This window comes from Sus scrofa, chromosome 13 (genome assembly GCF_054392235.1).
Source record: "Sus scrofa isolate SSC_HxYL_T2T_F1_AM1 chromosome 13, Sscrofa_HxYL_maternal_Yorkshire_Landrace_v2.0, whole genome shotgun sequence".
Lineage (NCBI taxonomy): Eukaryota > Metazoa > Chordata > Mammalia > Artiodactyla > Suidae > Sus > Sus scrofa.
Genome location: NC_139395.1, coordinates 159594167 through 159621364, shown reverse-complemented (window position 1 = coordinate 159621364; position 27198 = coordinate 159594167). Strand labels below are relative to the sequence as shown.

Sequence of the window (27198 nt, the reverse complement as noted above, 5' to 3'; positions counted from 1 at the left end):
TAGCCTGGGAACTTCCATATACCACAGGTGCAGCCCTAAAAAAAAGCAAAAAAGAAAAGAAAAAAAACCTTTCCTTTCCATTGTTTTCAAAATGACTTCCTCTTTATCCAAGAGTTATCTAGAAGTGTTCTCTTCAATTTCTAAATAATGACTTTTGTCACCTTTTAGAAAAACTTTTAAAATTCTGATTATACTAGCTTATAATCAGAGGATATACTTGCAAAATCTCTTTCTAAATTTATAAAGTTTTCTTTGTGGCCAAGTACAGAGATGTTTAAAAATATTCAAATATCAGATTCTACAAATACATTGTTTCTGAATTATTCCATTTCTCTTGTCACTATTTGTATGTTTTTAACAGATCTGTCTAGACTTTTCCAAAAATTTTTACTTTATATACTTACCTACTAAAAATAATCCTGCTATATACATATTTATGTGGTTATTTTCTCCATAAACTATGCCTTTTATCATTGCAGTGCCCATTTTGATATCACTGCTGTCATTCATGTTTTCCTATTTTCCTTCTGTTGGCATTTGTCTGATGTCTTCTATGTCCACCATTTTACAAACAACCTTTCTTTATAATTTTAACATAGGTGCTCTTATAATATAATTTGAGTGGCTTATGTTTTTAAATTCAATCTGACATCTGTTTTTTAATTAGACAATTTAGTCCATTATATTAAATGTAATAACTGATGTGCTTAATTTTATATCTTCCAATTACTTATATTTTTTTCTTGTTTTACACTATTGTTTCCTTTTTCATATTTTTTGTCTGATTAAGTGGCTCCTTGCTACTATGAAAGTTCTACATGTTCTATTGGTCCTGACCTTCCCTTTCTCTACTCTTATAAAAAGATGTGTGTATATATACACATACATATATATTCAAGTGAGACGTACATACATGAGAAAAAATTTCCCCCACCAAGAGGTTCTATCCTCTACCCCCTTCTCCTAAATAAAAGAGATCTTTAGGATACAGTCGCTTTTCTCCCTCTTTTCCTCCTTTCCTCTAATCTCCCAATACCCAATTTCCTTCTTCTCCTCCTTTGTCTGCTCCTTCCATTAACTAAGTTTTGATGAGACAACTTAGTACATTAAAAATTTTCTTTACATAAAGATGATCCTTTTATTCAAAGCCTGAAATTATTTTTGTTACACATTTACTAGCCATCTGTCTTTTCTTTTAAATGAAACAATACACACACATAATTATATATAAATATTACTGTTCACCACTATTTCCTTTCCATCTTGAAACCTTTATACAGTTTCATCTGTTATTTGCTTATAATCTATTCTCAGGCATTTTTTTGGACAGGACATAATAATTACATATTTTGAGTTCTTGGATTTCCCTAAATTTCTTTCTTTCACCTTAACTAGCAAATGACAATTATCTGGGTGTTGAGATTCTTAGACTACTATCATTCCCCTTTTGCAGTCTGTACATGTCATTCCAATATCTTCTAGCTTCCTGTGTTGCAGATATTAAGTTCTTTGATATTTTGGTACTTTTCCCCTTTATAGAAGAAACTTGTCCTTTCTATTTGGGAGCTTTTAAGATGTTTCAATTTATTTTTAGAGTACAGAACTTTTATCAGGACATGTCTAAGTATGTCTTTTCTTTCAATCAAGACCATAAATGAATAAACTCTTTTAATCCACAGACTCTGATTTTTCTTAATCTCAAAGAAATTTTCTTCTATTATTTAATTATATCTCTCCTTCATCTGTTATTCCTTCTGTGTAATTCCTATTATTTATATGTTTTGATTTTTAATTTATTCTCCAAGATTTATCCTTTTTTAATTGACTGTAATCATGTTTGATTTTTGTCCTAAGTACCTTGATACATTTCTTCGACTTGGATCCTTCGGCTCACTGACTCATGTTTCAACAGTTACCACGTTCTCCTCAGATTTTTTTCCACTGAGTTGCTCAATTGAGATATATTTGTCTTAGTAGCCTAAATCCTTTTTTGTTCTGTATTTGAATTTCCTTAAATGCTCTTAATGTATTTTCAATATTCAAGTTTCATTTATTTTTGTCAATTGTACTAGTTATTTAGAGTGTGTACTCTAATTTTCCTACCTGATCTTTCTCTCTCCCTCACTACCGGGTCCCCTTAAATAGACTGCTATTTTTCATTGATAGCTCCCTGGAGCTCAGGTCTGGTTGTTGGAGTATCCTAAATGGCGAAAGTATCACACTTGGAGAGAACTAGACAGTCTGTCAATTCCCTACCAAGGCATGAGGAGGTTGACCTCCATTGTCCTATTTCTCTATTTCTTTTCAGCCTCATGAACAGAGAAAATTCAGCCAGCACATTCAGCTACTTTGACTTTTTATCGATTTGGTGAGACTTGAATATATAAAATGGGCAAATATTAACCTTCTCCCATAATGGTTCAGGAACCTCAGAAGCCCAAGTTCTTCTTGACAATGTCTACTGTTTTCTGATCTTTATCCCTGAACTCCAGTACTATTCTCTAGTTGCTTGCCCAACTGAAGGTAGAAAAGTTTCAGAGCAGTGTTTCCTCTGCCCAGGGTGTCATGGCAATTGTTCACAGATCTCAGCAGTATTGATTCAGAAAGATAGACAGGAATTGGAAGTGAATGGAAAGATGGCCATACATAGGTCACCTTGTTTTCAGAATCCTTAATTTTAAAAATATTGAGAGAGGTGGAGGTATGTGGGTCTGGGGTTGTCTGGGACTTCATTATAATTATTCCCAAGAACCAACACTTTCCTCAGAAAGCATATTCTTGAATATATAAAAATGCCAATATGCTCTCTGCGTTATTTGCACATTCCAAAACATAACTACAGCTATTAATCACTTGAAGTATGCTTTAATGAAATCCCAGTTTTAATTATTCCAGGACATTATTATCTTTGTTTTGGAAACAATTTAAAATCAATTTGTTTCAGTTTCTGTAGTAGAAAGACAAATTATGACTTTGGTCAATCATGTGAGTTTCTCACTGCCTAACTAGCAAGCATGTCAGCTGTTATACAGGAATTAAACATGCATCCTCAACAGTGGTTTACGTGACATTACCCTCCATATTGTTCACTGCTCAATTACCTTTTTTGCTTTCTAGAAAAGCTAAGGATATAGCATCAATAATATTAAAGTGTTTCACTGAACTAGACTTCTAAACAACTTAGATAACAAGGTAAAATAAGTTAAAGCTCGGTTTTCTAATTGTGTGAAATTTTATGAACTTTAAGAATTAGGAAGCTCATATAAAATGCTCAGAATCTCATTACAATATATTAAGTGCAAAAATATTCTGGATAGTTTGTCCTACTATTCAGATAGGAATCATATAGGATATGAAATGTGCATTTCATTCTTGAATCACTAGGTAATGTAATTCTGTGTACTTTATTCAATACAATATCCTGAATTGACTGTAGTAGATTTGCTTTACTATTGATGGGTGATATCTGATATATTTCTTTTCGGAATCAGAGCAGATATAATTGTTATTGGAACTTTTGCCATGAAAAAATTTCATTAAGTATCTAAAAGGATAAAAGATCACGAGCACATGCAAAAACGTTTGGGTCTGAGAAAAGTACAGAGAAAGCCTACAATAGGTAATAACTGTTTTAACAATGCTAAATTGGAACCAGTTGACAGAAAATAAGGAATGGATGGTCTGGTAAGCAAGGATCAAAGTAATCTTTCTAGGATAGCTACAAAAGAGTGTTGAATCCTCCAGTATGCCAGGTACCGTGCTAAGTTTTAAGGATTAATAAAATATGGTGCCTTTCCTTAAGGATCTGCAGTTCGGCACAGTTTTTTTTGTTTGTTTGTGTTGCTGTTATGGCCACCCCTGCAACATATTGTAAGTTCCTAGGTTGGGGGTCGAATCAGAGCTTCAACTGCCAGCCTAAACCACAGCCACAGCAACAGCAGATCCAAGCCATATATATGATCTATTCTACAGCTCACAGCAATGCCGGATTCTTAACCCACTGAGTGAGGCCAGGGATGGAATTTGCATCCTCACGGATACTTAGTTGGGTTCTTAACCCATTGAGCCACAATGGGAACTCCCAGTATAGTATAATTCTAAATGTTACCCTTTCTGAGTGATGAATATCAATGAATGGATGCACCCAATTTTACATCATAAAACTCATCATCGCACAAATAAATGATAAGGACAGAGGTATGCACAATATGACATTACAGAAAAAGAGCAATCATTTATTTTTGGCTTCTATACACTCTGGCAATTCATTTTATAACAACTGTCGAGACTATTATGAAGAATATTTGAAACAGAAGGGCCTGGAATCCTGTTCATTTGTCTCTATACCCTTTTTCAGCTCAAATCACCCCTTCCACATAATATTGTCTTGTTATTAACTCTTTGCTAGAACAAGAAAGATTATTGAAAGGATGTGTTTTTAAAGGTATTTCTCTAAGGGACAGTTATATAAAGGGAGGGTAAGATGCAAATAACACAGCTGTTTAAAAGACAGGCTGCCACAAGACGTCAAAAGAACAAAAACAATTGAGTACCAATGACAATAAACCTGAAGGGGAAAGGTGTCATGCATAATCTGAATATTGATTACCTTTCTAACATCACGGTACATTGTATTAGTGATGTATCCACTTGAAATATACAAAATGGTTATTATACTGTATTTCCTAATGCACTAGAAATGTCCGAAGAAAGTATCAGAAAGGTTGTCATAAGGAATACTGAAGACACATAAGTGACATAAGTAATGGTATTGCTCTTTCATTATTCTTTAACTCCATTCAGATGAATCAACTCCCTCTCCATAGATAGTAGATAGACATATAGCTTAAGAATATTACCTCTCAAAAACTTTTGTAGTCTCTAGCATCCTGAAGAAAGAGTATCAGTATGTATACATTGCATACACATGTTTGTAGGTGGTTTGATGTCATTAAAATTATTTGCAATAACAAAAATTCACTTCAGAAGTTTATATAATTCCCTTTTCATTAACTCATGCTGGCTATCATAGATATAATCGAAACTCATGTACACTGACTTTACCTATGCTGATCATTTGAACCTATTACTCTGATAAAAATGCATTTATCCTATCAAATAAAATTGAAACTTTCAGTATAATGACAAATAAAGGAAAAGTTATAGTCACATAAGAGAAGTATAGACTCTTTTCCACCTTAGGCCTGGTAGAGTCTGGCTTCATGAATGTGGAAAGGAGATCAAAAGCCAAATTACAAAATGAGATAAAATAAAGGTATAATTTGTTTCACCCATCAATTCCTCAGAAAAGCTAACAGGTTCTTTTTTGTTTGTACTTGAAATCTGGACAGCAGACAGCAACTTATACTGTACAATAAATGCCCACCAGAAACAGTGATTTCACAATTGTGTGGTACATAATAGGTACTCAATAATTGCCAGCTATTCTCTGGTTCACCACATAGGTTTCTATGCTAAATTGCATTTCTTTGTAATACATCTAAAGTTACTAACTTTAAGACTGTATTGATGATCATGTTTTGTGTGCCCAAACCATAGCAGTCTTTGTATCCCAAACTCTAAGTGGCCCCTATTTAAGCCAATTGTTGGTTTCTGAAACAAATGTAAGGATACAAACAAACAATTTACTTAAGGGCCTTCCAAAGTCAGTAGGATTTACCAAAGTTTTGAGTATGTCTTTTCTGTTCTGCCTTGCCCTTTTTTTCTGTGTGATCCCTGTTCTTGGTTACTCAACCTGTTAGATTCAGGTCTCCTTTTTCACCTCTAACTTTCCCAGTATTTCCAGAATCTAATCCTACCTTTACTTGCTCTTACACATGATTTCCTCAGTTACCCAGCTACGTCATTTTCCATCCAACCAAATCAGGAAGCAGCCATCCAGTCCATCCACTGTTAAGATATTCAGACAAATTCCCTCTCATGATTTGCAATGCTAGACCAACAAGTTAAATTTTAAAAATGAACTCTACCTTAGCAAACTTTCTTCCCACTTACAACTTTATCACTTTTTTTGTGCCCTTCTCTGGAAACTTCTTCAAATCTACTATGCCTTTCTCAAAATAATATTATTACCAGTATAATCAGGACAAGCACTGAGTGAATACAGTCTCAAAATAGAGTCATGATGAGGTAGTGATTAAGAGCTTAGGTTCTCTGGAGTTGGACTTGAGTTTGAAATCCCAGCTGTTATATACTAACTGTGTGACACTGAACAAGTTATTTAATCTTTCTGAGCATTAGTTTATGTTTAAAAATGACATAATAAAAGCACCTCACTCACAGGATTCTGGAATTAATGGAAAGAAATGCACATATAGCCAATTTCTGGTACAGAGTAAGCTCTCAATAAACGTTGGCTATTGTTGTTGTTGTTGTTTAGTACAGACAGAATGTATTTTATTTTCACTAAGCTTCCAATCAATAATTTTGCTAGTGTTTTTGGACTAATGATTTTAGGAAAGGGTCTACATTAATTCCTCAGTACATGTGCTTTGTTTCAGTTAACCTGTATTCTAAAATCAGCTTCCCTTCTAAGTAACTCTTAGATTTTTTTTTTTCTTATTTGTATGCATTAACTGAAGCACTCATACCACATTTTATGCCCTATGGTCTACATTTTTTCCTGCCATTTCTCCCAATAGTTTATCATTATCTCATATATTATAGAGTTTGTTGCATAGTTCATAAAGAGACATAAAATGTTCTAAGCAGTGTCAGGAACATCTGGAACTATGGAGAGGTATAGGGAATGGGGAGAAAGCAAGGACTCTATAACTTTTTCCAGACGGCTGTTTCCATTTGTGAATAGGCAAAGGGTTTGATGATTTTGAGCCTCTCCATATCAATCACACAAGGAAAAGGAATGAGTCAACTAAAAAGAAACTGAGAGTGAACTTTTAAATGAAAACGTTGAGGTTATCATTAAATAAATACAAGTAGATACACACAAATTGCATGCAGTTTCTATTATGTGACAACACATTTGCAAACTCTTTTTTTTTTTTAATTTTTTATTTTTGCCTTTTCTAGGGCCGCTTCCCGTGGCATATGGAGGTTCCCAGGCTAGGGGTCTAATCGGAGCTGTAACCGCCGGCCTACGCCACAGCCACAGCAACACAGGATCTGAGCCGCGTCTGTAACCTACACCACAGCTCACGGCAACGCCGGATCCTTAACCCACTGAGCCAGGGCAGGGACCAAACCTGCAACCTCATGGTTCCTAGTCGGATTTGGTAATCACTGAGCCACGACGGGAACTCCAGCAAACTCTTTTCTAACACAGATTCTTTCCACTATTCTTCATCAAAATAGAGCCAACTTTTTTTGTCACTCCTCTTATGTAAATCTATCCCTGGACAGGCATAATGTAGGATCAAAAATGCAGGAGTTACAATTATGTCTCAGCAGTAACAAAGCTAACTAGTGAACATGAAGACACAGGTTCAATCCCTGGCCCACTCAGTGGGTTAAGGAACCAGCACTGCTGTGAGCTGCAGTGTGGGCTGCAGACACTGCTTGGCCGCCATGTTGCTGTGCCTGTGGCTGTGGTGTAGGCCAGCAGCTGCAGCTCTAATTTGACCCCTAGCCTGGGAACTTCCATATGCCATGGGTGCAGCCCTAAAAAAAAAAAATAGAGAGAGAGAGACAAAAGAAATCAAACGCAGTAGTTAAAATTTACCAAATGTCTCCTGATTACTCAAAGTATATTTATTTCTTGCTCAGAGAGGTACAAAACCAAGTTTACTTTTTTCTTTGAAGAAATATATCTATTTATCTGTTTATTTTATAGAATTAGAAAATAACTTTGAGTTAATTCATTCTGTTATTACCTGCTTTCTCCAGTTAAGAGACTTTATGCAGTGAAATGCGAAGATTCAGTTTATAATTCTATTACCAGTGAGTGAAGATGAATTGGTGAAAAATGCATGTAAACTAATGAACTTATTATAGTGACCAACTATAAAAGATATTGTGGAACTATACTTGTACTACTATGCAATGTTTGAAAGCAAGTATTGTTAAAATGAAACTTTTATCAAGGACTAAAAGTAAAAAAGCAAAGTCAAATATTTTACACGTACTCTTCCCTCATGCCCCGCCACACATCACATCCAATCACACTGCCTAAAGCTAAAATAAAGATTCAAGTATCAAAAGAAACATACTCATATTATTAGAGTTGAAAGGGACCTTGAAGATGAAGGAAGTATGTCAGATCATGTGACATGTCCAAGATTATATAACTAGTTAGTGGTAGCACTAGACCTAGAACAATCTTTCCTTTCTCTACACCTGAAATTTTTGACAATGTGTAATGAAATAAGAGTTAATATGAAGAATTGGCTGATAAGCAAGATGCTGTCCCCTCAAGTTAAAAACAATTGGATTTAATGACTTCTACTTACTGGATTTTATATTCCTAGGAAAATAAGTTTAAAATAATATTGTAAAAGCTAACTAGAAGTAATACAAACCACAAAGAAAACTTATCCTTTTTCTTAAATCAAAACCATGTAAAAGGACATTTTTTTAATGTCTAAAGGAAGCCAGAGATTTATTGGTTGTATGTATATGTATGGTAGTGATGGGGTTTGTTCTGTGTTGCTTAGTTTTGTAAATCCTTAGGGGTTCCTCTAGTTTCCTTTCTTCGTGATGGTAATCTGTGTCCCAAAAATGGGAGTACAAAGAACATGAATTTCTGATAATTTATAAAATGCTTAACTATATATAAAAAAGTCTCTAGAAACTTAGTAATGACAGACAGTAAGAAATAGTTGCCAATAATTTGAAAATCAAAAATCCAAATCTTTTTGTTTGCATGTAAAATAAGGAACATCTTTTAAAAAGGTCAAAAGTAATTGAAAAAGATTAAATCTGTACACCTAATTCTCTAAACTGTGTATATACTTTTCTTGAACTGCATATTCATGAGCTGACAGTAGAGACAGGCTGGCTGCTTTGTTTGACTATAGCTCTGTTTATCTCATACTGTCAAGAATGGATTTTGACACTCAGTATTAATATTGCTATTTCTATTGATATAATTAGCACTGCTATAAATAATTCCTCAGCCTGCCATATCTAAGTATATCATTACAATCAGCAATGTAAGGGCTTATTTTTTTTGCATGATGCAGACTGTTGGCTCAAAGAACCAGGGTGACTTCAAGATGTAGAGGGTACTTATGAAAAAAAAAAAAAAAAAGTTACCCTGTCAATAGAGACTACTGTTTTGTGTATGACTTCACTAAACAAACTAGTTTATATTTGTTTGAAACTAAAGTTTCTCACCAATCTGCTGTTTCAATTTCACATCACACCATATTGTACCTAAAACAGGCAATCTGGATTTCTGTTGCTACTCTCCTCCGCCCCCCCACCCCAAATAGCTCAGGAATGGATTTGAAATATGAGGTTTGAATATATAAAGCAGAAACAAATTAAGACATCCCAAATTGAGAATGGGTGGGTGAAAATAAGTGTGCTTCACTTCACTTGTATAGCTGCTAATCGGTGGCCCACTTCTGAGTTTTTGATCATTACATGAAAGCAAAATCAAAACATATTTTATCTTGCCTCTAGATCACATCAGTTGTGACAATAACCTTATCTAGACCTTGAATAGTTTGTTCATAAAACAAAGTGGGGTGACTGACCCAGTGCATATTCAACACAGAGTATGAAGGCCAAAACAAAACGACAATACAATTCAAAACAAGTTTGTGGAAATTTTAGGCTAGTATATTAAACCTTTCTTTGTCTCTTATCACTTGACAGATGGTTAGCCTTCACACAGCCTAGTATCTCTGGCAAAGAAATGGCTGTGTCTAGCCAATAACGCCCCAAATTTTGACTTAAAATGAACTGTACATATACTTACACTTACCTTAAAAAGATGAATATTAATAAAATTAGTCATTATTTTATTACTATAGAAATTTGACAGATGTCAAGATTTTATCTTTTACTCTATGAATACCTCTTTTAGAAACTCTCAACTAGCTCATTATGTGGATCCAGGGTTCTAACAACTCTTTGCTTTAGATTTCATTCATTTTGTGTGCTGCTTAGTAATCACGCTTTAAAAAATTCCAAAATTATTACAAAATTTACAATGATTTAATTAGCTTATATTTTTATGCTGCCTGGAGCAAAGTTCTGATAAGTAACAAAGTCTGTTAAACAAAATCACCTGGGAGCTTTGCATGCCTTCGCTGTCAAGGAACTCAAGGCAGGACTGGAATTATTTACCCACTACTGAAATATGCCTTTATTCAAAAACTAATCATATATATTATATATATATATAATACACCTAATATAGGTGTATAACATCTATACACATACACACAGACACAGAAACACACATTAATTAACTGTCCTTACTAGAATTAGAAAAAGTTCTTAATTTTTAACATTCTATCAACTATTTCTCCACTTCACTTTTTAAGATTTCAGCTAAAACAATACATTTCGTCAGTTACGGTCTCAGCTTCTCACCCTAAATCTTCCTATTTATAGATTTCAGATGCTGCCAGATCTGTATTCAAATAGCTACAGGCAACCTCAATGTTCCCTGAAGTGCATTCATATGTACACTTTCTATTAGAGGTGATTACATCATAAATTAGCATAGAGATCTAGTGTAGATATAGCAATTCAAGCCATTCATAGCAGGGGATGAGAGGACTGGAGGAAGGAAGATTGTGCGTAAAAAAAAAAAAAAAAAAAAAAAAAAGGCATCCTACCCAAGAACTGAACTCATATCTGACTAACAAAATAAAACTCACCGTGACAGAGAAAAATAATGAAAATAAGAACTTGTTATTTGAGAGCTATATTACTTGGTTTTGGAAAGGTGAGACATACTACTTGAAGTAACAGTCAGCATTAAATCATCCACTCTCTTAACCAGGTACCAAGTTTCCTTCTATTAGAAACCCAGGATTTTTACACCTACAGACTAATGATTAAAGTATTGCTAAAATTTTTTGTAATGTTCCTCTTGCATCACAAGTGGTCTATTAAATCAGAGAAGTGCCAATCAAACGCTTTTGTAGTTTGAAAGAAAGGTTTAAATAAAGAAGTATTTTTGTGCAGGCCTCTTTTTCTCTTTAATGTCACCCTAAAATTAATTACAACAAATTTCCATCTTCTCTTGATAAAATCACAACTGAAAAAGATTTAGGTACTTGATTTTTCAGACATAATCCTAAAACAAAATTTTAATTAAAAAAGTTAAGATATTCTAGCTTATGTTTTACCACAGTTTGCTAACAAGACAAAAGCTCCATAGGAATTTTACAGTAAATTCCAAGACACAGGATTTTTTCAATATAAAATAACATTTTATTTATTTCAAAGTCATGCTTAAAATTATGAAAAAAATAAAACCTCTATCCGTTAAAAAGACCTACTGAAATGTTTGAATAATGTTTCATGCAATAACAAAGGGTACAAATAAGAAATAAAGTAAGCTCTTTTATCTATCATCGGTAACTGGTAAATACCTCCCTACCCCTCACAAGACTGTAAGAGTTTTCAAATCATATTCCCCAAAATGCTAAAAGAGGTTTTATGGTTTCATCCAAAAATATTTTCTAGTAATCTAAAGTACACAAAGTTTATGTGACATTAGTATACAAACCCCACCCCTCACCCACAGGAGCAGGTAATTTTATCCCTGTTCATTGTGACATCCCAGTGTCTAGAAAAAGTCGATGAATTTAAATATCCATTTCAAAAGAAAAAAATTCAAATAAATGAGTGCCCATCAAGTTTCACTCTACATACCAAATGTTTTGAATAATCTTTCCTTACTCTTTATTCTAAAATAATTCAAATAATTTGCAATTTATTTATATATTTTGGAAACTTTACAGAGACTTAGTTGTATGCTCTTCTAAAACGATCTTATTTTTCAGTTTAGTCCTATTTTTCCTTTTTTTCTAGGAATTCCAGTTTGGTCAGAAAGTCTTCTAAAGATTGACTACTGAGATAAAAGGTATTTCATTAAAAATGGCTTTCTCCTTAAAATTTTATTCCTATATCAAGTAGTCAAATTCATATTAATTTGACAACAAGAGTAGTTGGATATTTGTGGGTCTCAAAAACTTTCCAACTTAACCTCTTAAGAAACTAATATCACATCAACTAGTAGTTCTGAACACCTGCCCCCCGCTCTCCCCAAATATACACAAAATTGTAACCCTCACATGTAAGCTGTTCTTTCCTCTAGTACTCCATTTAAACTCATACTGCCTTTCAGGAGCTAGTCATTATCAGTGTACACATGAACTATATCTGTATTTTCCTGGTATAGAAGTAATCTTAAAATGCTGGCATCTTAAGGCAGGTAAGCATAAAGACTTCTTCCTAAAAATGGATATAACTTGACATTTTTAGTCTTAAACCTCTTTCTTTAGTCTGTTAAAATTGGGACCTCACCATGAAAGGGCGAATTGCTTTGGAGGTTGGTAGCCAGTTAACTTGTCACCTGATCCTCATATGCAAAAGGCCTTTATTCCACTGGTCTGTGAGATCTGAAATCACAAAACCAAAAATACCCAACTGCTAGATTGACTGAGCAGGTTATTATATTTCTAGAAAACTCACTTTTATTCATCTCACCTTTTATTTGAGCATCATGTATTCTGAGGCCTAAAGCCCTCCAAAATTGAGCTCAAAGGAAATCACATCCCCAGTGTTAAGAATACTTGAGCACTTAACAATGAGTAACAAAGCAATTCTTCAAGGACAATTTCAAAAACTTTCTTGAGAGACTACTCTGAAGAGGGCACAGTAAGTGGTATCACCACACACTATCTGTGCCTCAACTAGATATATTCTGATTAAGAATAACAAGAGCAAACAAGGGCATTAAAAAAATTGAACTTTTCCTAGAAATACAGAACTGCCTAATCAAAAAACAGAAATACAGATAGCCAAAATTGTACTTGTCAAATGTGGGGTTGGGGTGTAGCAGGGTGGAAGACTATAACAATTCCCAAATGACAGCAGAGTACATGGGATTAGGAGCAACAGATAAGAAAATAAATCATTTATGAAACTGTTGATGATAACTGATTAATGTGTAAAGCTTGAGAATTTACAAAGTGGTCCTATTATTCATGGTTTAAAACTTTCAGTGGCAACAAGAACAGCTAACTTTAGAACAGAACTTGTTTGAAAATATTGGGAGAATGAGTGGTCTCTGCTAATTTCCTTAGCTGAAATTTACACATGACCACGCAGTGAGAAAACTGCACTTTAGCGACATTTTGGCTTTTCTTAAGGGTAAGAAGTAGTTAATACAATTTTCACGTGTCTAGAAGATTAACAAGTTTAACTTTGCTTGGGCCAATGGTGATTTTTGAGGCCAGTACTTAACGAACAGGCTTTAATTACTTCCTGGTTCATTCAAATTTTTATTGGAAAACTGTCACCCTGCTACTGACCCCATTCAACTGGGTTCAGCGTTAAGAGATCAGCGGATTACCGTGCTAGGTAGCGTAGCTGTACGCCATATTGTGTTTTTCGCTAATGTTTATAGTTTATGTGTGTGCCTAGCATATGTTTGTGCAAGTGTGTTTATCAATATAACTTTTAGAAAATCCCTTCCTCCTGCCTCTTCAGCATCCTTAAAAAGGATAACAGCTTCGGGAGGGGCGGGGCATGAGGCGGGTGGTGGGAGGTGACCAGAACGCCACCCGGACAGAAATGCATTAAACAATGTAAAAGAGAGTGCGTTTCTTTTAAACTTTCAAAAAGCATCCAACCATTTTATCTCAGCTATGAAAAAGAGCAAACATATTTTAATATTTCCAAAGGGGCCCAAAGGAAGAGAGAAAGAAGGAAAGGTGTGTCTTCCCTTCCCAAGCCCCCTCCTCTACAGTCGCAGCAGCGAAGCAGGCGGCGGCCGGTAGCTCCCGCGTCTTGAGGGGCGTCCAGCGGCTCTGGGGCCAGGACCCCTCCCGCCCCCCAGTTCTCTGAAGACGCTCCAGAGACCGCCAGAGCCACGGCAAGTGGGGAAGGGCGAGGAGGGAGGGGACGGAAGACAAGCGGGCGCCTCTAGCAGCTCCTGAGCCCCGGCTAGTCCCCCTCAGCTCCTCTTCTTGGAAGCGGCAGCTCCAGGCGCGGGGAGTAGAGAGAAGAAGGCAGAAGACACGTTTCCAGCTGCGGGACGCCCCGCCCGCCCTAGGACCCCGGACCCTCCCGCGCTCCCTCCCTCCGCGCCTGGTCGGGCGAGGCCGCCGCAGCCGCTTGGAGCGAGGAGGGGCGCCCGGGGGAAGGGGGCGCGGAGGGGGGACGCCTGGGGGAGGGGGCGTTCGCTTGGCCCGCCAACGGCCCGCGAGCTCGCCACTCTAACTCGCTCCCCCAACCCCACCCCGCGCCCCTCCTTTCCCGTCCCGCCACCCCCAACTCCTAGCGCCTCGCAGACGCCTGGTCCCCCACGGCATGCACACACCCCTCCCTCCCGCCCGCCAGCCCCACAACAAATTAGAGTTTTTGGCGTTACCTCCTCGCGCTCTTTAATCTTCTTTCCTCAACTCCTAAACTTCCCCCGCCCCTACTTCTTCGGCAAAAAGCCCACATTGGCCGCCTCACGCCGCGAACCCTCTATCTTTTCCTACTATTCGGTTTCCCTAATGCCACTCTTGGCTTCAGTGAGCCAATAAGAATGGGACGCCCCTCGTGAAGTTGCCGCCCATAAACAAAATACACTCTTCCTCCTCCCCTCACCTGTCCCCGCCCCCATTGCCTCTTCCCTCATCTCTACCACCTTCGATTGGACTAGAAAAGGCCCAATCCGCTATCTCAGACACCCATTGGGGCACGGAAACTTCGCTCAGAGAACTGTTAACAGGCAATTGGTCAGCAATCTTCCCACTTCCCCCCCACCTCTGCCGCACATTCGCCCACTCTGGAGAGGTCAGTCATATCTCGTTGTTCAGTGATCCGAGAGATGGGATTCTATTGGTTGAGAGAGCCCGTCAGACCGGACTGGAGTGAGCCATGATTGGTCAACACAAACACGATCAAGTGTGGTTGTCTACTCCTCCGATCCTCCTTTTTTTCTCCACGCCCCTGCCCCCTCCCGCCTGCTTTTACTTTCTACGCATTTCTATTTCCTCCTTTATTTATTTATTTGTGATAAACTTAAATGACCCGGCGACGGAGGCGGGACTCGAGACGAGGACGAAGATGACGAGGGACGGCCGGGGGCCAATTGCCGAGGGGGCTGCCGCGTGAGGGGCAGCGGCGTTGGCCAGTGAGAGGCAGGTGTCTGGAGCGCTCTAGGCCTATGGAGCCGGGATGCCCCAGCGGAGGCGGCGGTTACCCGCTGTCTGGCGCGGCAGGCTGGCGGGGGGGTAGCCACGGGAGGCGAGAAGCGGGGTGTCTCTGTCGCCGACAGCTGAGGCGGCAGGAGAAATATGGATGAGGGGCGGTGTGAGAGAAAACGGGAGAGAGGGTCTGCCGAGGCGGCGGCGCTCAAGGCCACGCTGGGTCAGGCTTGATTCCTGAGGAGTGGGGTGCAGGTTGCCAAGCCGGGAGGTCACCAGAGGCCGCTGAAGCAGTGCCAGTGCTCAATGGGAAAATGTGTTCGTTCAGGAGGTTTAGAAAAATACTATGTAAAACAGTTTGGAGTAAGCTGCCCTTAATATAAATGAGGATATTATTCTAGCGGGAAAAGCAGATTACTAAACGCCTGAAGTACCTACGACCCAACCGGAGCCTACAAAATTGAATATCCTGAGGGGTAAACCGAAGGAACAAATAAAGCAACACGGAAAATTAAATGCGGGTCAGATGCTTCAGTAAAACCTTCATCCTCATCCATTTGTCACTCAACATAGCACTTCCCAGAGACATATTCTTACCAAGAGTTGGTCCAGTACCCAGGCATTAGGGGAAAAAAAAAAAAAAAAAAAAAAAGAATGAAGCTTAAAGCCGGCAGGAAGCTCAGGAAAGATTCCTAAAAAGGACTAAATGAAAAAATAAATAAATAAATAAATCTGCAGAATAAAAAATTGCCATAATTAGGGAATTCAGAAATAATTTATCACAAAATAAGAGACTTCATTAAGAATGCCATATGTACAAAAATATATTTGCAATGTGAAAATAATTTTTTTTATGGGACATGCTTTTGATGTGTTATTTCCAATAAACTCAAGTCCTCTGAATTTTATCTTAGGCTTCCTTGGGACATCCAGCCTGCCTTAAAGAAAAAATTCATGATACTTGTTAAAGATAGTTAGGCAGACTTTATTCAGGACCATTGAGATAGCTATGGCTAGGATCTTTGCATTTAGATTTTGCAGAACAGGTAGATTGGGCTCACCCTCATGTTTAGAGGGGGTAAGTGGGAACTTTAGCTAAGAAACAAGGTGAGGGTCAGTAGAAGGAAAATTGATAAGAGGAAATATTAGAGGTAAGAGGAAATTTTGGCTAAACCAACCTAGTAGGATTCTTGCTGAAGACAGATCAGGGTGATCAGACATTACCTTGGGGATGATGGAATCTAGGATGATTGGGGAGGGAGGATTCTTGCTAAACCCAGCTTTTGTAAGGAAGTGTACAGATGCCTGGCTTTAATTAGTGGTCTTTAGCAGAACCTAAGCAAAATAAATTGGCCCTAGTGAAAAAAAAAAAAATGTGTAAAGCCTTGACCTCATAAATACCATTACATCTATCTTTTGAGGAGTATATGTATAAGAGTTTTAGATCCACAAAATTATTGCATCAGATGTCAAATTTGAAGACCAGTAAAATGTACAAATTTCTGTTGAGTCTGGAAGCCAAAACATTTTAGGATTTATGTATAAATCTTAGCAAAAAAAGTGATGTAGTGACTGTAGTAAGTATTCCATACAAAATAACTAGCTTCACATGTGAAAATTCAGTAAAATTTAACAAAGGTGTTTAAATAGTTTAATTCCACAACTTTTCTGAAGTACAATGGCCACACCCTCCAAGTACTTTATAAAGCTCATTCTTTGCAGCAAGTCTTTAAAGCTATTGTTCAATATCTGTACATGAGAGCTAATAGGGTTATAAAGATGAGGCATTAGGAAAGCAATGTAAAATACTCTAATTGAATATTAGTGATCAGTGTATATGATCCACTGGTGTTCATTTACAGCTTATAAAATCATAAAGAGAAATCAAATGTAGAGTTTCAGACTTCTGTCACTCCTTCCTCTGAAATTTTGCCCCTCAAGCTTCAGTCACTTTGGCAGAGTCAAACCCTGTCTTCTCTTGCCTCTTCCCAGTGAGCCTGTAGCTTTCTAGCCAGACCGTATCCCCTCACTTCATGAATTAGAAATGTCTCAGGGAAAGGGCCAGATTGACTTTAGAGCCCTTCCTGTGCTTCCCTTCTCTCAGGAATCATAGCCCCTTAAACCCTGTCTGAAATAATTGTCTTCAAACATTTATATATATTTTATTCAGCTTTTATTGTTTCTGACACAGAATTAGTCTAATATGAGCACTCCATTGTAGCTGAATTCCTATGAATTAATAGAAGTCACTTGCCAAGCTGAGCATATAAAACCAGGCCACAGGTCTTCTAATATACAAATTAAATATTCCTAACCATTGTCTTAATAGAGCAAGTATGACTTTATCTAAACTCAGAATGTCCCAATGAGAAGTCTAAAATTTTCAGAGTTGCTTAATAAGTCCAAAGGATCACTTTTATTCATTGTTATCATGACCAGAGTATGTGGTTTATTCACTAGTGAGGGTTTCTGTTGATGCAGTTGCATCTACCTGGTGTTGCTTTGAAAATTGATGGGTCTTTGTTTACAACAGATAGTGTTTTAGTGTCTGATACACATGTCACTACAGCTGGTCCCACCCTGATTTCTATGTTGTGGAAACCCGTTTCCCTGTGTTAGTATCATTTATGGTCTCACAAGCCTGGGCTTCATAGCTTATAGTGAATTTGTTGTAGAGACCTTTCAGAAAAAGAGAGTGAGAGAGACGGAGGGAGGGAAAGAGAGAGTTTTCCCTTGGCAGAGTGGTGGCATCAGAAGGATTTCTTGCTTCAACCGTATGCTAAGCCAGAATGAGCCCTTTCTTACAAACTTTGTGTCTAATCCTTAAGTAAGGATGGAATTATTTCACTCATTGTCCTAAGGTCTGCTCCAAATTCTGTAACTAGTTAAATCATACTTTGGCTAAGGAAAATTTATGATGGCACCAAAAGGCAATCATTCAAATGTGACGTACCCAGCAAGGTTTCCTCTCTCTAAGGCTTTGTTGTTCAGTGAATGCCCCAATGTTGACATGAGGACCACTTTTATCCACAGACATGATTTATATTGGAAATCTACTAGAGAAGATGTATTTGTTTCCTATTGTGTTGCAACCAGTTATCACAAATTAGTAACTTAAAACAACCCAAATTTGTCATTTTATAGTTTTGGCCATCAGAAGTCCAAAATCAATCTCAGCTAAAATCAAGGTGTTGCAGGGCCTTTTCTAGTTTCTGGAAGCCACCTGCATTTCTTAGCTTGTGGCCCCACCCTTCATCTTCAAATCAGTAGAACAGATTTGTCTAGTTACTCTCTCTCTAATTCTAACATCCTTTTTTAACATTTACCTCCCTCTTAAGAGGATCTTCGCAATTAGTTTGGGCTACAGGGATAATCCAGAATAGTCTCTTCATCTTAAGGGCCTTAGTCACATCTGCAAAGTCCCTTTTGTCATGTGACATTCACAGGTTCTGAGGATTAAAATATGGACATCTCTATGGGCAAGGGGACAATTATCCATTCTACCACAGAAGGCTTCTTGCCACTCTCACCATAAATTCTTAAACAAGCCCAAGGTCTGTAGGGCTCTCATTTTTAAAATAGTATTTACTATTCTAGGAGTTTCCTTGTGGTGAAGGGGTTTAAGGATCCATCACTGTCACTGCTGTGGTGCGGCTTTGATCCCTGGACCAGGAACTTCTGCATGCTGTGGGCACAGCCAAAAATAAATAAATAAATAAATATAAATAAAATTGAATTTAATATTCTAAACATAATTCCCTAGGTCCTAACAACAATCCCTGAGTGGATCTTTCTTTTATAGAATTCCGTAACCCAAGTATTAAACTTCTGAATTTCTGTAGCTCAAAAATTTATTTCTGTACTGTTTCCTAGTGTGTAGACCTTCAGAGGGTTAGGGTAGATTAGGTAGAGATGGCAAGTAGGGCTTCTACATTGTTAATTGTTTTTAGAGAACAGATTTAAAATCTGTTTTTTTTAAGGTCATTTGAAATTATGCAACATGTTTCAGTTTGGAAATAGCTCAGTTTATCAGAGATTAATTACTGTCTCTCCCAGGCCAATGGAAAATGCAGTGGCATCTCATCAAGAATCACAGCCAGGAAGCTAGAGTCAGAAGAAAGGCTGAACTCCAACAAGTTTCTTCTTTTTCTCCTTCCACAATCCAGTAAGCCCATTCTCTAATAGTTGTTTTATTTTTTGTCTTGGTAATTGGCAAAAGGAACAAAAAGACCTTTGGTGACTTGTTTTTTTTCTTGAAGAATATAACTTCACATTATATCAGAGGTCTCTAGCTTTGTGAACCCTACCAAAAGTGGATCATGCCTCTAGGTGAAGAAATACTAAAGATCATCACCTGCTAGAGAAAAGCACAAAAGAAGCTTAAGAGGTTAGTTTCTTTTTTTTTTTTTTTTTCAAATTGTGCATCCCTAAACTATTTGTGCAGAAATTTAATCTTCCTTGTGTTAAATCTCCAGACAAGATTTGTTTAAAACCAATTTAGTAACTCTGGTGTTTTCTTAAACATCTTAGAATTTTAATGTTTCCAAGTTGATAAAATGAACCTAAATGAATGATTCTAGGTTCTAAATGCCAAGGACATTTTAAGTTTCAAAACAGGATGCCTTTATGAGATTGGGATTTAAACAACTGTCCTCATAAAAATCATTGGAAAGTACAGAAGCCGCAGGGGGAAATGACAGTAAAGTTCTAACTTTGACGACTGAACTGGTATTTTGAAAAAAAACAAAAAACAAAAAAAAACTGATGCCTATTTTCAGCACCTTTTAAAGATACACAGTAAAGTTGGTGGCTTAAAAAATATGCAAGTATATTATGTTTAACTTAATTTTCTTGGCCTTTCCCCCCTCCCCGCCATGCAAGGCTTTTTTCCTCCAGTTTTTAACAAGTTGTCATGAAAAATGTTTTCCTTGCCTTCTCATTTTATCATTTCCTTCATTGGCTATACACTTTGCAAATAATATTCAAAATTATGAGATTGCAGTACTGTAATTTTCAATGAAACTTTTTCTATAGATCCATATTCTTCTGTCATTATGGCCAGTACTGATAAGCTCACTATAGGTCAGAGGCTGGTTTTGGAGCCAAGAGCTTTAAAAATGTTCAAGGGTTTGACTGAAAGACTAGTGCTGTTGAAAGCATATAAGAACTAAACACTTGTAATGAGTGATTATATTTTCAGGAAATTGAGATGATTTAGATTGGGGGGGCAGTGAGCAAAGAGTGGTTCCTTATAAATAAAAGGTCCAAGAGCATATATCATAACCCTTGCAAGCTTGTCTACCTCTGGTCACTCCTCAGGCATTTGAGTGTTTCTCATATCAGTAGTGTAAGAGAAGTGATACGTTATGTCTGAAGTCAATTTGAGTTCCTTTCAAAAGGAACAGAAGGCTGAGGGAGAGAGAAGGAAAGCCTTTTAGACCTTTTTCCTGATTCTCATTTTGAACATTGTGATTTCCTTTAATTTGTTATCTTCTGGATCTGCTTACTTTCCTTGTCTGTATTACCTACGCTTCAAATTCAGAGGTAATATAAAATTTGAATTTGGTAGGAATACAAAGCACAAATCTTTAAAATTATCACATTATTGTTATTTGCATTTTTTTTCAAGAATTGATCACATACTGGGGCAGAATGTTATTTGCATTTTTGTGTGGTGATTTAAGTATGATTTTATATGGCTTAAATATTGTAGGAAAAGTCTTTTCTCCCCCCATTCTTCCTAAAGGCTAGTAGAAATTTGAACTCTAAACATTCAGTTATTTATGTTTTGAACATATGTTTATTGAGAACTTCCCAATTTTCTAAGCATTGCATATGTAAATACAACTTAGGTCCCTACTCTCACTAATCACAGTCTACTGAAAGAAACATGATAATTCTATTAAAATCCAAAAATGGCCATGAGGAAGTTATGTTTTAATACCTAACACTTATTAAATACTTACTATATGCCTAGGAACTATATATACAGTTGATTTTTTAATAGCATTATGAGTTAAGTACAATTATTATCTCCACTAACACAGATGGAGAATTAAGGCTTAGCAAGGTTAAAAGCATAGTGAATTCAGGGAGTGTCAGGTAGTTTACTGTGACTGACATCTGTATAACAACTGAGATATCCTTTATTGTGGTATAGAATTGATTCTTGATTTTTTTTTTGATGGACTGGTTGAAATATAATCTCATAAATCGGTTCTCTTTTTCATCCTCTATTTTAACCATCACACTCATGACCTGCTTGTCTGACTCCCCTGATAGTCTGCCCATTTGTCAGGGTCTAAGGTTAATAGGGGTAGAGAAACCCTGGGAAAGAAGGGAACAAAACTCCTCTGACAATAACAGATGCCTAAGAAAAGAGATCCAGAAAAGAATAAAGATAGCACCCAAAGAGAGGAAATCTCCGAAATGAAAGATGCAGAGAAAAAATGAAGCCATATGAATGTCAAACCTCTTCTGTATGTAGGAGCTAACCAGTGCCCATGGCCTTGATCCATGTAATCCTTTCTTATTCATAATGGTGTTGGAGAGAGAGGAAGCCTTAAGCCTCCTGGGGTTTAAAATAGATAACTAATAATTATCCAATGGGGGGCATATAGAACAACATCTGAATAGGTATTGGGAGGGTGATAAAATGTATCTAAACCATTTTCAACCATTTTTTGGTAAGTTTCAGTCAGTACTATCCTTTAGAGTAGTAAATTGGGGAGTTCTGCTGTGGCACAGTGGGTTAAGGATCTGATGTTGTCACTGCAGTAGCTCCGGTCACTGTTGTGGCAAAGGTTTGATCCCTCATGCTGCTGCAGGCATAGCAATAAATAAAGAAAGAAGAAAGAAATTTTGTTCCATTTTGTTTGCAAATCTGGTTCTTATAATGGCTCTTTCGGTGGAGAAATAATCCAGTCTTGGAGCCACTAAATTTTGCAAAATAGGAACACTACTGAATTAATCAGGAGTCTACACTTGCAAGTAGAAAATACCCAACTTAAATCAATTTAAGTGAGAATGTATACTATACGAGCTTACCTGTGAAGATGGTACCTGATTGCTATTGCTAGCAATCAGTCTCTCCTGGACTTTTTCCTTCACTTTCGCTTTATTCCCAGGTGGCCTATCTCCATGTAATGACAGAGATGATAAAGAGAACTTCAGACATCTATGATCTTCAGCACAATCTGGTTTAAATGATAAATGCACTGGCTCACATAACAGAAGTCCAGATGCAGTGCAGTTTTGGTTGTGATTTGATCGAACTCTCTAGGATTTTCATTTTTGTTTGTTTTTGTTTTTTTGGGTTTTTTTTTTGTTGTTGTTTTTGCTTTTTAGGGCCACAGGTGCAGCATATGGAAGTTCCCAGGGTAGGGGTCTAATCAGAGCTACAGCTGCTGGCCTACACCACAGCTATGGCAATGCCAGAGCCAAGCCACGTCTGTGACCTACACCACAGCTCACGGCAGTGCCAGATCCTTAACCCACTGAGTAAGGCCAGGGATTGAACTGGAATCCTCATGAATCCTTGTCGGGTTTGTTACCACTGAGCCACTATGGGAACTCCCTCTCTAGGATTTCTGAGCCCGTCTTTGTATGTCACCTGTAGCTATCATGGTCCTAGGCCTCATAGATATACACCACATCATCAGAGTAAAAGGACAGATTTTTCCCCTCACTTATTGGGTGAAAGTTCTGAATTTTACTCTGTGAGAACCAACTAAAGTCATTGCCCATTCAGGACCCAATATCTAGAGCAAGAGGTTTAGAAATTCTACTGATTGGCTTATTCTATTCAGACCCACTTCTGAGTTGTATCAGTCCAACAACCCAAACCAAATACCTCTTACTTCTGACATCTGTTACCACCATCTGACAGGTAATATGGATGCTGAGAAAGGTAATACCCACAATCATGGAAAAATGGAATGCATATTTCTTTATTGTTCCAGGAAAAGTCTGGGGAGTTTCTCACTAGGAGAGTTCCATTGGCTGACACAAGCCTCTGGCTCTTCTTGGCCCCCCTGGACTAAAAGTAGAGAATAATTGGGTCTTCATAAGGCAGAGAGGAGTTTTGTGAGCAGGCCAGACAAGAGCTGTTACTATACTTTTTAGATCATATCTCTAAATCTTTTATATTCTGCATGGAAATTAGTCTTGTCTACTACCTTGGACACATAGATTAGAAAAAAATTACATTTTACAATTCTTGAACACTAATGGCTGAATTTTTATTTAGAGTGTGAAAAGATTAGATACTGTTTTCCAATAGGAGGAAAAAAAATTGAGATTTATAGCAGTAGCAGTTCTTACACAGAAAGAACAGTATCTATTTTTCTGGAAACAGAAGCTGCAAGAAGGTAAATCATGTTTTAGGAGGAAATGGTAGAAAAAGACAGTTTTCTCAGTCCTTTCTTAAAAATCTAAGAAATGCAATAGTGGCAGATACAATGATTTAATTCTAATGAAAGGACATACAGAATAGTCTTTGCTATTAGGAGAAATGTTTATGAAATTTTTTTCTTTTTCTTAATTAGCAAAGTTGTAGTACAAATAATTTGATCCTGACTACCTTAAAATAACACACACTCTCACACACACACATACATAATTTCCTTTCTTACATCTTCATTGGGTATTTTTAAAGTTAAAGCTTTAAAATTTTGTAAAAGTTTCAGATTCAAGTATAGACTTCCAAGGAAGGATCAAAGTTATGAGATGTAATTTAAGAATATTGCCAGATAAAATACTTCCAAGGTAACCTCTTTGATTTATCTTTTCTATTAAAGATTAATAGTTGGAAATGTCAAAACATCACAGACTTGAGAAAAACTTAAGCCTTGTAGAGTTATTCTGTATACTTATATATAATGAGCCTCTAGTGTACTGTCAGAATGCAATGTAGAGGTGAAGGCTGAGAGATAACACCCCATCTCCCCTGCTTCTGTGCCCCAAGATAAGTGTGGCTAGTGGTGGGGCAGTAAAACAGCTGATAATGCACAAAGCTGATATTTTATGGCCTCCCCTCATTTTTCATTCTGCCTTACTGTAGTTAGTTAATTTTTCACCTCCAGGTATGATTTTTATTTGTGCACAGAACTGAGAGTTGAAAAGTTTTGCCAGCAGATATTTGGTGCTATGAATACACAGTAGTGACTTAAGAAGGTTGCTGGTTGATTCTCCATCTCTAGTGGAGGTAAATTAAATGCAGGAGAAAAACCTCTCTATCTAAAAGATTAGATAAACTGTTCTTTCTGCTGTCTAGGAAGAAGTCTTATAGGGTATCCCACATTTGAAAGAAAGAATTTAGCTGTCATTAATGAAAATACTGTGTAACAAATATGCTATTTTTATAATTTATAATATGCTCTTGGGATAATTTTAAAATTAGTTTTAGAAAGAATATTGGGATCAGATGTCACTCCAGTTTAATATGTTCTTCCTGAGGATCTCAGTCTGTGCGAACATTGTGCTGGCTCCTTTGGGAAGATACATAATACTTCTGCCGTCAAAGAGCTGAGGGTCTCAGTAACTAGAAATATAGACATGCAACTTGCAACAAAAGACACAAGAGAGCATATAATAAATGGATAGTGTTTTATTCAATTACTTTCATGTCCAGTCATAGAGGCTCACTGGGGGTTTTCATTAGATTTCATGCAGTAAAAAGAGACATGAGATCTCATGGAACTGCAGGATAAAAAGCCATGGTATAGCAACATAGGAAGATAAGTTCTGGAGTCTTGTACTGGACTCAAGGTAGGACCCCCAGCATTAGTGTGATGTAACTGCTTTCTGGGTATGTTTTTTTTTTTCTCTGTCTTCCTCTCTGATGTCATCCCTTCTCGAGTTTAAGTTCGAGTTCCTTAGAGAGAATCTCTGACTTAGCTAATCATCCTGAGCTTTTCTTGCCCAGCAATGGCCGGTGGGTACATAAACTTCTTGTTGGAATTGGGGAGAGGAAGATTGATCTGTGATGAAAGATACTGCTCCCTTAGGGTGCCTCTTCTACCAGGCTTTGTGAATGTGTGGCAGGGAGCACCATAACAAACATGAAAACAGCAGCAGTAAACATATTGGTAACAACTGCTCTGGGAAATCAAAGATGGGAGTACTTAATATGAAATTGTTAATCTAGTGAAACTTCATGGCTCATGAATGGTGAGCAAGAATCTAGTTGTAGAGACTAGGTGGGGAGAGATTCTGTTAAAAAAGTGTTGTGCCACCAAATTAATAGCTACAAAATGAGTAGTAACTGGAACAGATTTTTAATATAACTTAAAAAAATTTGACTGTGAGCCAAAAACACTTACTTACAGCATTTAATTAGTCAGATTAAGGACTAATTTTCTAGCTGTGGAGGTGAAGCCAAGAGTAGTTTTTTGTTGTTGTTCTTTTTTTTTTTTCCTACTGGTTGAGTGGTTTTATGCAGAGATGTCATCTCAAAGTAGAGATAAGGATAGCTGATTATATTGTCATCCTCATATGAACTAAGGGGAAGAAAGGGGAAAATCCCTAGCAAAGAGAAAGTATAGTTTCTTACAACACCAGGAAAGGCATAGATTGATTTCCTTTGCTTCCCCATCCTCTGGTAGAAATCATAATTGCCACTAGCTTTGTATTTACCTATTAAGATTAGTCCAAGCACTTAGATGCGTAAGTTTCAGGACAAGAATTGATTTTCCCAACTAGGACTAAGTATCCACGCCAGAAAAAATCAGCTGTGGCCAGGAGATGGGTCACATTTTAGAAATGAGTCATCTCTCTCCACAAACTTATGGTTAGTGCAGTAGAGGGAGGCAATGTGTAGAAAAAGGGTGCTGAGCAGATGCAACAAAAATTGTTCATTTCTGTGCTCTCTTCCACACCAAGGAAATATCAGCCTCTCTTCTCATATGGGACTTGGTCTCAACTTTCCTTCAAAATCTTAACTGCTGATGTGATTATCTCAAAGTTCTCTAGGATTTTAGTACTGAAAAACTTTGAAGCTAGACTATAATTCTAGTTGCTCCTGCACATTGGTCAGGATTATAGCATCCCCCAAGCACCATAAGTACTACTGTATACTTGTCCTTTCAAGGAAACTTTCAGTGACCTCTGGTATACATTGGAAATTGGGCAAGATTCTGTACCGTTCCTGGCATATCTTCAAGGGAGATGTGAATTCTAATAAGAGGGAAGGGCCCTCATATCTGTGTATAATTGCCTAAGAGAAGTATCATGTCTTATTTAGGAAGGTAACTAAAACCAAATATTAAAGACCCATGAGAGCCTTTTGTTCCTCAGTTGTGGTTCTACTTTCTCATACCTGCTTTGAGACCATATAGGAATAATAATGATAAAAATAACTAAAATGTATTGAGTACTTGTTATGTGCCAGGCACTTTCCAAGTCAGTGCTGGGAAAACTGCTATGGATTGGCTGAAGTCAAATCCAGCCTGCTACCTGATTTTATAAATTAAGGTTTTTTGGGAACATAGCTACTTCCATTTGTTTACATATTATCTATGGCTGCTTTTGCCCTCCTACAACAGAGCTAAGAAATTGCAGCAGAGACCAAATCATCCACAAAGCCTAAATTATTTACTGACTGGTTCTTTTCAGAAAAAGTTTACTGACCCCTGTTTTAAGCACATAATATGTATCTAATCTAATTCTTATCAAAATTTCATCAGGCAGGTACTACTATTTGCTGTTTCATAAATGAAAAAACTAAAGCATAGAAAGGTTAAAATACTTCTCTTCTGCCAGTGTCACACAACTAGGGAACATTAGAAAACTAGGCTTATATCTTCCATTCTCAGAATTTTGAAGCTTTAGTCAGAGCAAATGTACATCAAAATTGTGATAATAATAGTTGCCATTAATAAAGTACATATATGAG

General features: G+C 37.1%; 1 protein-coding gene and 1 long non-coding RNA gene across 26 annotated transcripts in view; one reads left to right on the top strand and one right to left on the bottom strand.

Annotated features, from left to right (window-relative positions):
- ZBTB20 (zinc finger and BTB domain containing 20) overlaps positions 1–14586 on the bottom strand; it is a 792790-nt gene extending 778204 nt beyond the window's left edge. For all 22 annotated transcript variants that reach the window (XR_014824816.1, XR_014824817.1, XR_014824818.1 and 19 more), the window contains exons 1-2: positions 14540–14586; positions 12469–12563 (exon numbers count right to left, since the gene is read on the bottom strand). The gene's annotated coding sequence lies outside the window, so the exon portion shown is untranslated. The remainder of the gene's footprint in view (positions 1–12468; positions 12564–14539) is intronic.
- Positions 14587–15061: 475 nt separating this feature from the next.
- Positions 15062–27198, top strand: part of LOC146397729 (uncharacterized) — a 112263-nt gene continuing 100126 nt past the window's right edge. For all 4 annotated transcript variants that reach the window (XR_014824837.1, XR_014824835.1, XR_014824836.1 and 1 more), the window contains exons 1-3: positions 15062–15299; positions 19362–19470; positions 19565–19692. This is a non-coding gene — a long non-coding RNA (uncharacterized LOC146397729). The remainder of the gene's footprint in view (positions 15300–19361; positions 19471–19564; positions 19693–27198) is intronic.